Genomic DNA, 9713 nt, shown 5'->3' with positions numbered 1-9713 from the left:
TACCATATGATACGTGCCCTTCGTAGCAACGTGTCAGGCTTGGAGGGATTTTTGGTTGTGGAAGCGAACTGGGCCAAGCACATGGGAAAGAATGAGTGTGGTCTGGAGGCGTATTTGTCGATGATGGAGGCAGAGAAGATATCTGTTGTGTTGGGGTGCATTTTTTGCAAGGCGTTCTTTTTTTTGAGAACGAGAGCACGTTCTTCAGGTGGATTAGTATTTATGCATATGAATTCTCTAGAGGAGCTATGCAACGGAAGCGAGAGGCATATATAAGCAGCTTGTTGTGAACTAATTTGCTGTGTGTTAAGGATTGTGCTACCAACTTTTCGCAGTCTCTCCAATGTTTTTGCATTGTTTGCGACACAGTGATCAAGCTATGCCTTGATTGCTCCTATTAATGTGTTGTCCATTTTTGTCATGTATGAGGTGCAGTAGCTCGCAGCTCCATGTGCATTTAGCACGAACTGTATATCTATGTTTGCATTCCAAAGAGAAGCTATTGACTTATTAAAGTTGTTCGTGAATATATCGCTTGGTTTGCGCTTGAGGAAAATAGTGGGTCCCGAGATAATTGCTTGCAATGCAAGCAAGTACTGTTCCATGGAGAGTTGTGCTTGTTCTAGCCATTGTTCGAATGTGGGCGCATTTTGTAAATCAATTTGGCTGATTTTTCTTTCAACTTGTTGCAAGTAAACCTTACCTTGTCTAGCTATGTTCGCCTCAAGTATTCCTTGCCGGATAATAGTTGTGAATGGCATGGGAAAACGTGGAAATCCAAAACGGCAACTTTTGCTCTGCTTTTGGCAAGTCTTATGGTGCTTGTGCTTGTAAGCTTCAGAAAGGTCATTGGGCAAGATGGATCCATCTGTGCTAATGTGGGTATCTATAAACATTACAATATCTTGATCTGAGTGCGTTGTGAGTGATGGAGCATTTTCTAGCCACAACAAACCATGATCATGTTGGCTACCGCGACTTTGGAACTCCGTGATGAAAAGAAATCTCGTATTTTGCCACATATAGAGGAATCAGTCCGCAATAACCGTTTCATTGCATTGAACCTGTTGATGTAGAAACGAGCAGTTGTAATGGGATCGGCACGAATGAGGCGACGTTGGTATGAGCTCAGACTCTCCTCAGGCTCTTGGTTCAGCCGGACTAACTTCTCTAGTGCAGCAAGAAGCTCTTTCCATCTTCGCTCTGCGGAGGAGAACGTGACAAAAAATGTGGGCGGTCCAAGTTGTCGGATCATTGCAAAGACATTTTTTTTCATCTTTTCCTTGTAGTCGGGGGATGTGCGTAGTGCCTCGAAGTCTCTGAAGCCTAATCTTGAGTTGAGAAGGCTCTCTATGTTTGTGTCTTGTACAACTTGCCTTGCAGTCAGAGTTGTACCTGCTAGCTTTTCCTTCCGCATTCGCACCCAAACAGAGGAAGCAACTTGTTGTGACATGATTTTGATAGACTTGAAAAATAAATTTTCGATGTTCAGGGCGAATCTTTTGTCACCGTTCAGGAGCTCCCACTTTGCAATCGTTTGATAATCTTTGCTTGCAGCCTCTCTATATCTTCTAGGGGACCCGAAGAAAAGAGTTGGGAAGCTCAACTCTTCGCAATACTCATCCGTGAAGATGCTCAACGGTGAATTGCCCTCGCAAGGTGCAACATGAAGAATCTTGCCACTGTAATCGACAACCTCTGCCGCAATGGTGACCCCGTGAAGCATGACATCAGTCTGTTCATCCTCAAGCTCAACATCATGCGCACTGGCATCAACGGTATTCGTAGGAGGCATACTTAGACTAGAAAGGTGTGCAAGCCACTTGTCATTGATCGTGACACCTTCTCTCGTATAGACTGGTGTGGACAATAGTGTAGTGGTTGCACGCATTGTGAGCAGGGGTCTCACAACACCGCTTAGGTAACATCTATTGTATTCGAGCTTGCGTTTGATGCCCACAAGGACAGAAGCCTCATCCTCAATGAAGCGAGGCAGGACAACCTGGGTCTTCTCCAAGTTGGCAAGCACATTGACAACGCTACCTCTAAGCCCATACTGACCTTTGTATGTCAGCTCACGTATCTTGGCGAAGGGGATACGAATGGAGACCAAGGGTGCCTCTACGGGGTTTATATCTAACACAAAGGGAAGCGCTGGATTGAGCCCTGTCTCTTGCAAGCTCCACATATGATTGCTATCGCTTTTCGAGTGTTTCTTGCATTGGCTACAGACATACACATCTCCATAGCGTCTTCGCTTTCTTGAAGTGGATTCCGCAACTGGAGGCAGAAGCTGACGTGTTAGCTGGCGGCGGAATAGCAAGCGTCCACATTTTCCGCAGGGTGTAATGGGCTTGTCCTTGATGCTTTTGTTGTATTTCTTAATTGGCTTACTCAAGCTGGCATGGGTGCGTCGTATTTGAGCACCAGTGACCAGGCCCCTCTCGTTCTTTAGGTGTGAAAGCTTGCATTTGACGGCCTGGGTTGTGTGCAACGTGTGTGTGTGCTTGGCTTGGAACATGCGGACCACCTCAACATTAGGCAAATCCTCATGTAACAAGCATAGTCTATGCAAAGTGGACACCTCATCTTCTTTCCATCCAACACGTGCACGGATTGAGCAGGTTGTGAATGTGGGAAGGTATGTGATGCCATTGCTTGTTTCGAAAAGCAAAATGCCCTTTACAAGAAATGGTTTCGATGCCATCCCCAAGATGATTGTTCTCACGCTTCCATTTCTTTTCAAATACACTTTTAACCTACAAGTCGTAAAGCGAGCGAAGGCCGTTAACACGTTGAGGCTAAGAGCAAGTGAGTTGGTGCATGTTGAATACAAAGATGAGAATTTTGTGACCGTCATTGTGCTAGTGGACCCATCAGTACGGAAGAAGAGACAAGCACCCGGGACAGCATGTCTTTCAAGCAAGAAGCTCTCAAACAAGTCATTGAGCAAATTCGATCTAAGGTCATGCGGTGTGCCTGTTGAGTTTCGGAGATGGTGTAGCGCGAGGAAGATGTCTGAATTGTTCGGAAATTGTGCCGCAAAAATAGTATCGGCATCGTGTTCGGCCAAGTGAGCCATTGGAAAGACATGCAAAGATTGTAAATATTTAGTCACCTTGTGTGTTCGTTTGCGTGTGTGTGTTAGAGAGAGAGAGAGAGAGAGAGAGAGAGAGAGAGAGAGAGAGAGAGGGAGGGAGAGAGAAAGTGACAGAGTCTGTGCTTTGGAAGGTTGAAAAGATGGAGAGCAAGGAAGAATAGAGAGCGAGTTATGGAGAGACACCACGACAACAAGGCTCAAAAGCAAGATACGATTTTCTTATGAAACGCGATATACAATGGGCAAGCCAAAATTTAGTTCATTGATTGTAGAGGGGTCTAGATAAGGAAGCATAGTTATTCGTAGTGAAAGGCCAAAAGCTATGGAAATCGATGCTCTCAAAGTATCTAGGTTTCCAACAGAGGAGTGAAAGATATCATAGACCCATTTGTGCCAATTTTGAACACACCCTCGACAACAGATGTCGATAAAATATCCCTCGCCTCTGGAATGCTCTCCGTGTATACCTCCTTGAAGCTCGTTGGCAAGCCCAGAAGAAGATCCACCATAGACTCTGACACTTGAACCGCCACAACACGTCTGTCAATGCTGCTTCGGATATGTGCCTCCAGCCTGAGAGTCGTGTTGATGACGTGATCTTTATCGCAAAGAGAACAACACAGTCGGCCTTCAACCTTCTTCACCTTCGGCGAGTCACAAACTGAGCACTGGGAATGCAAGAGAGCTCTATTGAAGTTCACAAAGCGCAAAGTCCCCACAACGTACAAAAGAAACAAATGTGTGAAGACCACTAAAGATGTCTTTATGCGGTTGAGTGCAAACCATGCAAAGTCACCTCTCTATTGTAACCGAGAATCTCACACTGTCTATGAAATGCTGTGGTCAACTCTTCCTTCAAGCGTGATCCTCGCACGGGGGCCAAAGTTGTGATGTCTAGAAAAGACAATGTGCACACCTTGCCAACAAACAGGCCAATATTCCTAGCCACAAACATAACAATGTCCTCCCTAGCCATCTGGGCCATGACTCGATCATAGTCATACTTTCGAGAGTTGACAAAGCTGACCTACATATGAAAAAAGGTATGTCAATATCGAAAGAAAGAAATGCTGAAGCCAATGCTTCTGATACGTACAATTGCTTTGTTGTCTGGGGTCGAGCCATCACCAACAACCAAATCCCCAAATGTAGTGCCAATTCTCTGATGGAAATTACGGCTTTGCAAGACAACAAACGCCAGTGTCGCCAAGGGCGGACGTGGGCTAGTAGTCTTAGAAATTGTAGCGTCAGCAAGAAATGTGCTTATCTTGGTCTCAGGATAGAAAGCTAAAGCAACAGGGAATGGGTCACAAGGTCGAATGGTTGTCGACGCACCGACATGCAAGGAGAACAAAGCTGACCCAGCATCATTATGGTCTTTAGCCCTCACAAGAGGATAGTCAATCCTTACGAACAAGCCTATCTTGAGCTCCTTGGTGTAGGTCTCAATGAAGGGATCCATAAGGACGATCGTGATCGTGTCAATGCAATCGGCATCGACGATGTCGAACTTGAAGTAACGTGCATTTTTCTTTTGCCCAGGGGAGATAGAACGATATGTGCCATACCAATTCGAGATTTTCCCCTCTATGGAGAAAGCTTTACTATCCTCATCTATATCACTAATCTTGAATAGCGGCAAGGTTTCCTTGACTAACAAGCTTTTCCATTTGTCCAGTAGCTTGCCGGTGTCCATGACATTCTGAGCGGCTGAAGATTGGCCAACTTCAAAAAATGAGGCTGCAGCTTTGCCCAATTCATGAGCTCGCCAAGGAAGTTCTTGTTGAGACGAACACGGTGCTTGTGCGCACTCCTTCCCTGGTGGAGAGTATCCTTTGCCTGCAAAAAAAAAATAAAGCACCATCTTAACGCAACTCGACAATCAAGAATGCGTTGTGGCAAAGAACATCGTAGACACGTCAAGACTATTCGACCAGAAAGAATGATTGTGCACACCGGCCATACCTGCACTGCCAACGGGATCGCTAGCAGGGCTTCCTTGAAGCAAGGCACGCCTACACCTCTTCCCAGCTACAATTTCCTCGAAGCCTGAATTTGGCGGCGACCCGGCAGAGCTCGACACTACCATGTGCGATGAACGTTTCCCTGCAGGGCATGGAGGAGACTCAACGAACCTACGTAGCTATGCAAGAGGAAAAGAAAAGGAAGCATCCAATTAACCATAGCATTGACTAGTTGAGAAAAGCAAAGAGGGCGCAAAAAACATCCTAGGAGCAGCACACTTGTAAAAGGAAAGTGAGAACGAGGCACGGGAACGAACTTCTTGAAAGGATGCGAACAAGCTTGCGCCAAATATGATTTCTTTTTGGATGAGCAAGCAAACAAGTTATTTAATCTTGGAAAATGTCACGTTTCAAAGCCCTCACAAGGTTACATACACAAGAAGATTTAGAAATTTTCTCATGCAGGAAAACAAAGTCTCTCAATGTTTTCCATACAATGCATAACATCATGAGATTCTGCATGAGAGGCAACGTATATGGAGGCCTCCGAGCTAGGTAGCAAGATTGTGAGCCACTCAAGCGAGGATGAACATAAAGAGCACCAGGTCGAGTCTATTGATTCACTCCCCTCAGCCAATGGGCAAATGTGAGCATACGTAGACATGAATAAGCCAAAAGCTAATGAAGGAGTGATGCCCAAGGCTAGGCTTACTGAGCTTTGTGAGTTGTTGGAAGTAGAGACAGCTCAGCAAAGATATAACCACAACATAAAAAGATTGCGCTTGTGAGATATGAGACAGCCGTTGCATGTGCATGATGCTAGTGCTATCATTGGCAAAGGCAGAGGGTCGTCGAGTGGGGTGTATGCAGAGTTAAAGAAACTAGAGGCAGCACCTTTCGGGTTGTTCTCAACGAACATGCGCCTTGGCAGGCAGGGGCAGATTATGGCGAGTGTGCAATTCCACTTCGATGAAGATGTAATGAACCACCAATTTTTGGATTTGGCACTCGAGATGAGGTGTCCGTTCATCAAGTATTCACAAATCCTGGCCATCAAGAGTTGGGCTTTCCAAACCTGGTTCAGTAGATCAGGTATGGTGCGGTTGGAGGAGTCAAACTCCCCTCGACTGAGGCGGCCTGTGAACCAGTGAACGGCCAAGCATGTTGTCGAGAAAGTTTGGGCAGATGAGCAGCCATTAGTAAGAACTGGTGTCCTGGTCACAATCATTGTACTCACTTGATACACGGGAGAACTATCCATTCAGTGACAAGCATGGAGCAAAGTTTCGACTGAATTTTTTTTTAGGACATTGAGCCCCCAGAGCTGGCTTGACTGGCCAGACATGATGCAAGCAAAGGGCTGGCTGTGCCTTTACCTGAGCCGTCCTGCAGTACAGTGGACGCTCTAGTCGACGGTCAAGATGGCACGAGCGAGTGGAGCCCGAGCTGGAGAGGCAGACAAAATGCAAGGAGGTAACATGGTGCGAGCCAAGTTTGGTTTCAAACATGACAGTAAATGAGCGTCTTGGGAGGTCAAGGCCAGATTTGTTGTGATGCTCGTGCTATTGTATTGCGGCCTTATGCTCACGAGGAGCAACGTTGAACGCACCAGCCATCGAAGTCATGGATGCCGATTATGAACACCGAAGTTTCTTGATAAGAAGCCCACTAGCGAGGTACTCGATGCGATTGAGCAGAGCCTACTGAAGGTGGAGACAGATTACCGCCCCTAGTCTGATACAACGGGGAACCCACAATACTCCAACAATGATCAACACAAGAGAGCTTCTCGAACCTGAGAGCAACAGTATGCCCGGGTCTACAGTAGCCGACAACACCTAAATGACAGCCAAGCACCAAAATAGAGAGAGGGATCCAGAATCCCTTGAACCTCGGACCCAACTCCGGGTCTCAAAGCGTAAGCCAAACACATCCAGCAAATGTCTAGCTCGACACAGCTCCACAACGAGATTACATTGCAAAAGAAGGAGACAAGCCCTCAGTAAAAAAGGGCTGCTACCTATGTGCACAAAGTCAACGAGATTTAATCACCCTGGCCCTGCATAGTTCACGCGATTGAGCAAAACAACCCCTAACCTTGGCGCAATGGTACAGTACCAGAACCCATTGCAGGCATCTGGAATAGATGGCCAGAACGCGTATGCGGGCGCTGAGGCACACAACTGAATAAATCTCAGCCTGCTCTCGGCTCCTAGATGAGCAACTCCCTGATGGCTGCTCGCGGCTCCACGCAGGGCAGCTCATGGCCTGATGCCAATCCCACACTGGAGCGATGAGGGTCCAGCCCCTTGTAGCGTGACCTGCCAATAATGTAAGCAAGGGCCCATGCACCCGCAGCCCTACTGTTGCACTTTTCTGGACCCAAACACGTGACCACCATCACGAGCGCATCACTTGCAAGCGCAACAAAAAGCAAGCAGCAGGATCAGGAGAACAAGACCAACGCAACAAACTTTTTGAACTACAACGCTCGCAAGCACGGACAAACCAAGACCAACAACACAACACAAGAGCAGCACACGAGTCAAAAAAGCAAACCTCCAGAGAAGTCCATGCTCTCACCATCGTTGGGCGAGGCATTGCTTGCAGTCCCTTCACCGCCACCGACAACGCCATCATCAGATGCCATGGTAAAGATGATTTGCAAAGAATTGTTATTCCAAGTACTTTGAGACGCAAGAAAGAAACTCTCAAACCAATCTACAGCGCACTTTCAAATGCTTGACTGAATTAAATTTACGATTACAGCATATAAGCAGATACAAATTGAATAGTAACATATAGGTAAAAGCTCAAACATGAACAGAGAATCTTGCACTGGATAATGTAGCTCAAAAGCTCATACATCAAAACAAATTCTCAGACTTGCTGCCATGACACAGTATAATGATAACACCCGAAGCAAGAACTGAGACTCGAGGACACGTGCAAAAGCAAAACAGAGAGAGAATCTTCCACTAGGTAATGTAGCTCAAAAGCTTGTACAAAGCAGGACAAACAGAGAATCTTGCACTGGATAATGTAGCTCAAAAGCTCACACATCAAAACAAATTCTCAGACTTGCTGCCATGACACAGTATAATGATAACACCTGAAGCAAGAACATATTACAAATAATTTTTCTACGCTTTCTGGCCTGTCATATAGGCTACAACAACCACATGCAAATTACATCTCCTCATTGTCCTGTGCTCCATTCAGCACGTGCACTGAACCACAAAGACCAACACGAGCAGTCCTCGTAATCTCAGGCTGCACGATCACCTTCAAAGACCTTGAGAAGCCCGTTTGCGGCATTAAACGAGTAAAACACCGCATGGAAAAGCTTTTGCTGCCACGTCCTCGCCGCCTGAGCCTGCAAAGCAACCCCCTTCAATGCAATCACCTTCCAGAGCCTTGAAAACCCCCCGCCATTAAACAAAAAGCTACATATGCAACAACTACGTCTTGTGGTAGGACAATACCTGCTGTGCAACGGTCTTCTCGCAAGGACAGCACCCGCTGCGCGCCACCACATCCTCTGGCAGGAGTAGAGCATAAAGGACCGAGGCCCGCGAGGAGAAACACGAAAAAGAATTCCACATGGGTCAAATGACCCTTGATAAAACAACCCTAAAGGCCTTGCTACACGTGGAAGCCATCTAACAAACCATCGGATGGCCTACAGTAACAAACTTGCCACTAAAACCCTATGCCCTTATGCAGGCCAAAAACTATAGATTTAGATAGAGTACTAAGGTCTTTGTTTACTTTCTAGTGCCAATTCTAAAGTCTTTTCATTTTTCTGACTTTTCATTGCCAACTTTGAAGTCCTAGTACTTATCCTTCACTTTTACATTTTCAACTAAATGTTTCTTAAAGGCTCTCTTTGAAATGAAGCATAATGTGACACATGGAGGTCTTCCTTCCTTGAAAAATTTAAGATGACAAGCTAATAATAATTTTAAATTATTCTTTTAGGCCCTTGTGAGAGGGTGTTGACATTTGTGTACCACTATTTTTAAAGAGGAGCATTGAGTTTTGTGTTATTTTTTATGCCCTTAGAATATATTGTAATGTGAATAGTTCATTTGTTACATTTTTAAAAAAAACATAATATTGTATTTGCACATTAGCATTGTATTAATGAAGCACAGTAAGCTCAATAGTTCAGTGATAGGAGTCCATTATTTTTTATGGATGTCTTGCACGTATTGTGTGTGTGTGTGTGTGTGTGAGAGAGAGAGAGAGAGAGAGAGAGAGGGAGGGAGGGGATCTTCTTTATACATTAAATTGTGGAGATAGATAGAGAGAGAGAGAGAGAGAGAGAGAGAGAGAGAGAGAGAGAGTTCAGTTAAAAGTTTGGAATAACTTGTGCTTAAGAGTGCACTCCATTTATAAAACATTCTTAATTGAAATAACATGTGCTATTGAAATAACTTGTGCTTAGGAGTGCGCTTCATTTATAAGGCATTCTTTATTATTATTTGTGTGTGTGTGTGTGTGAGAGAGAGAGAGAGAGAGAGAGAGAGAGAGAGAGAGAGAGAGATTAAACAAAAATAGAAAACGATATGATTGTTATTCAAAAGCTTCATCTTTTCTTACATTGGATTAAATGTTATGACAAAGATGAGTATTTATGTTGATAA

The 9713-nt window shown here is 45.2% G+C and overlaps 3 pseudogenes; all 3 read right to left on the bottom strand.

Moving 5' to 3' along the window:
* Nucleotides 1-2225: 2225 nt before the first annotated feature.
* On the bottom strand, nucleotides 2226-3082 carry LOC147452338 (uncharacterized; annotated as a pseudogene).
* Nucleotides 3083-3438: 356 nt separating this feature from the next.
* On the bottom strand, nucleotides 3439-5327 carry LOC147452337 (uncharacterized; annotated as a pseudogene).
* A 1931-nt stretch (nucleotides 5328-7258) lies between these two features.
* On the bottom strand, nucleotides 7259-8669 carry LOC147452336 (uncharacterized; annotated as a pseudogene).
* Nucleotides 8670-9713: the final 1044 nt, after the last annotated feature.

Source organism: Adiantum capillus-veneris, chromosome 8 (assembly GCF_014529385.1).
Source record: "Adiantum capillus-veneris isolate H3 chromosome 8, ASM1452938v2, whole genome shotgun sequence".
NCBI classification, from domain to species: Eukaryota; Viridiplantae; Streptophyta; class Polypodiopsida; order Polypodiales; family Pteridaceae; genus Adiantum; species Adiantum capillus-veneris.
Note: the sequence above shows the minus strand (reverse complement) of the source record. Positions and strands in the feature narration are given on the sequence as shown.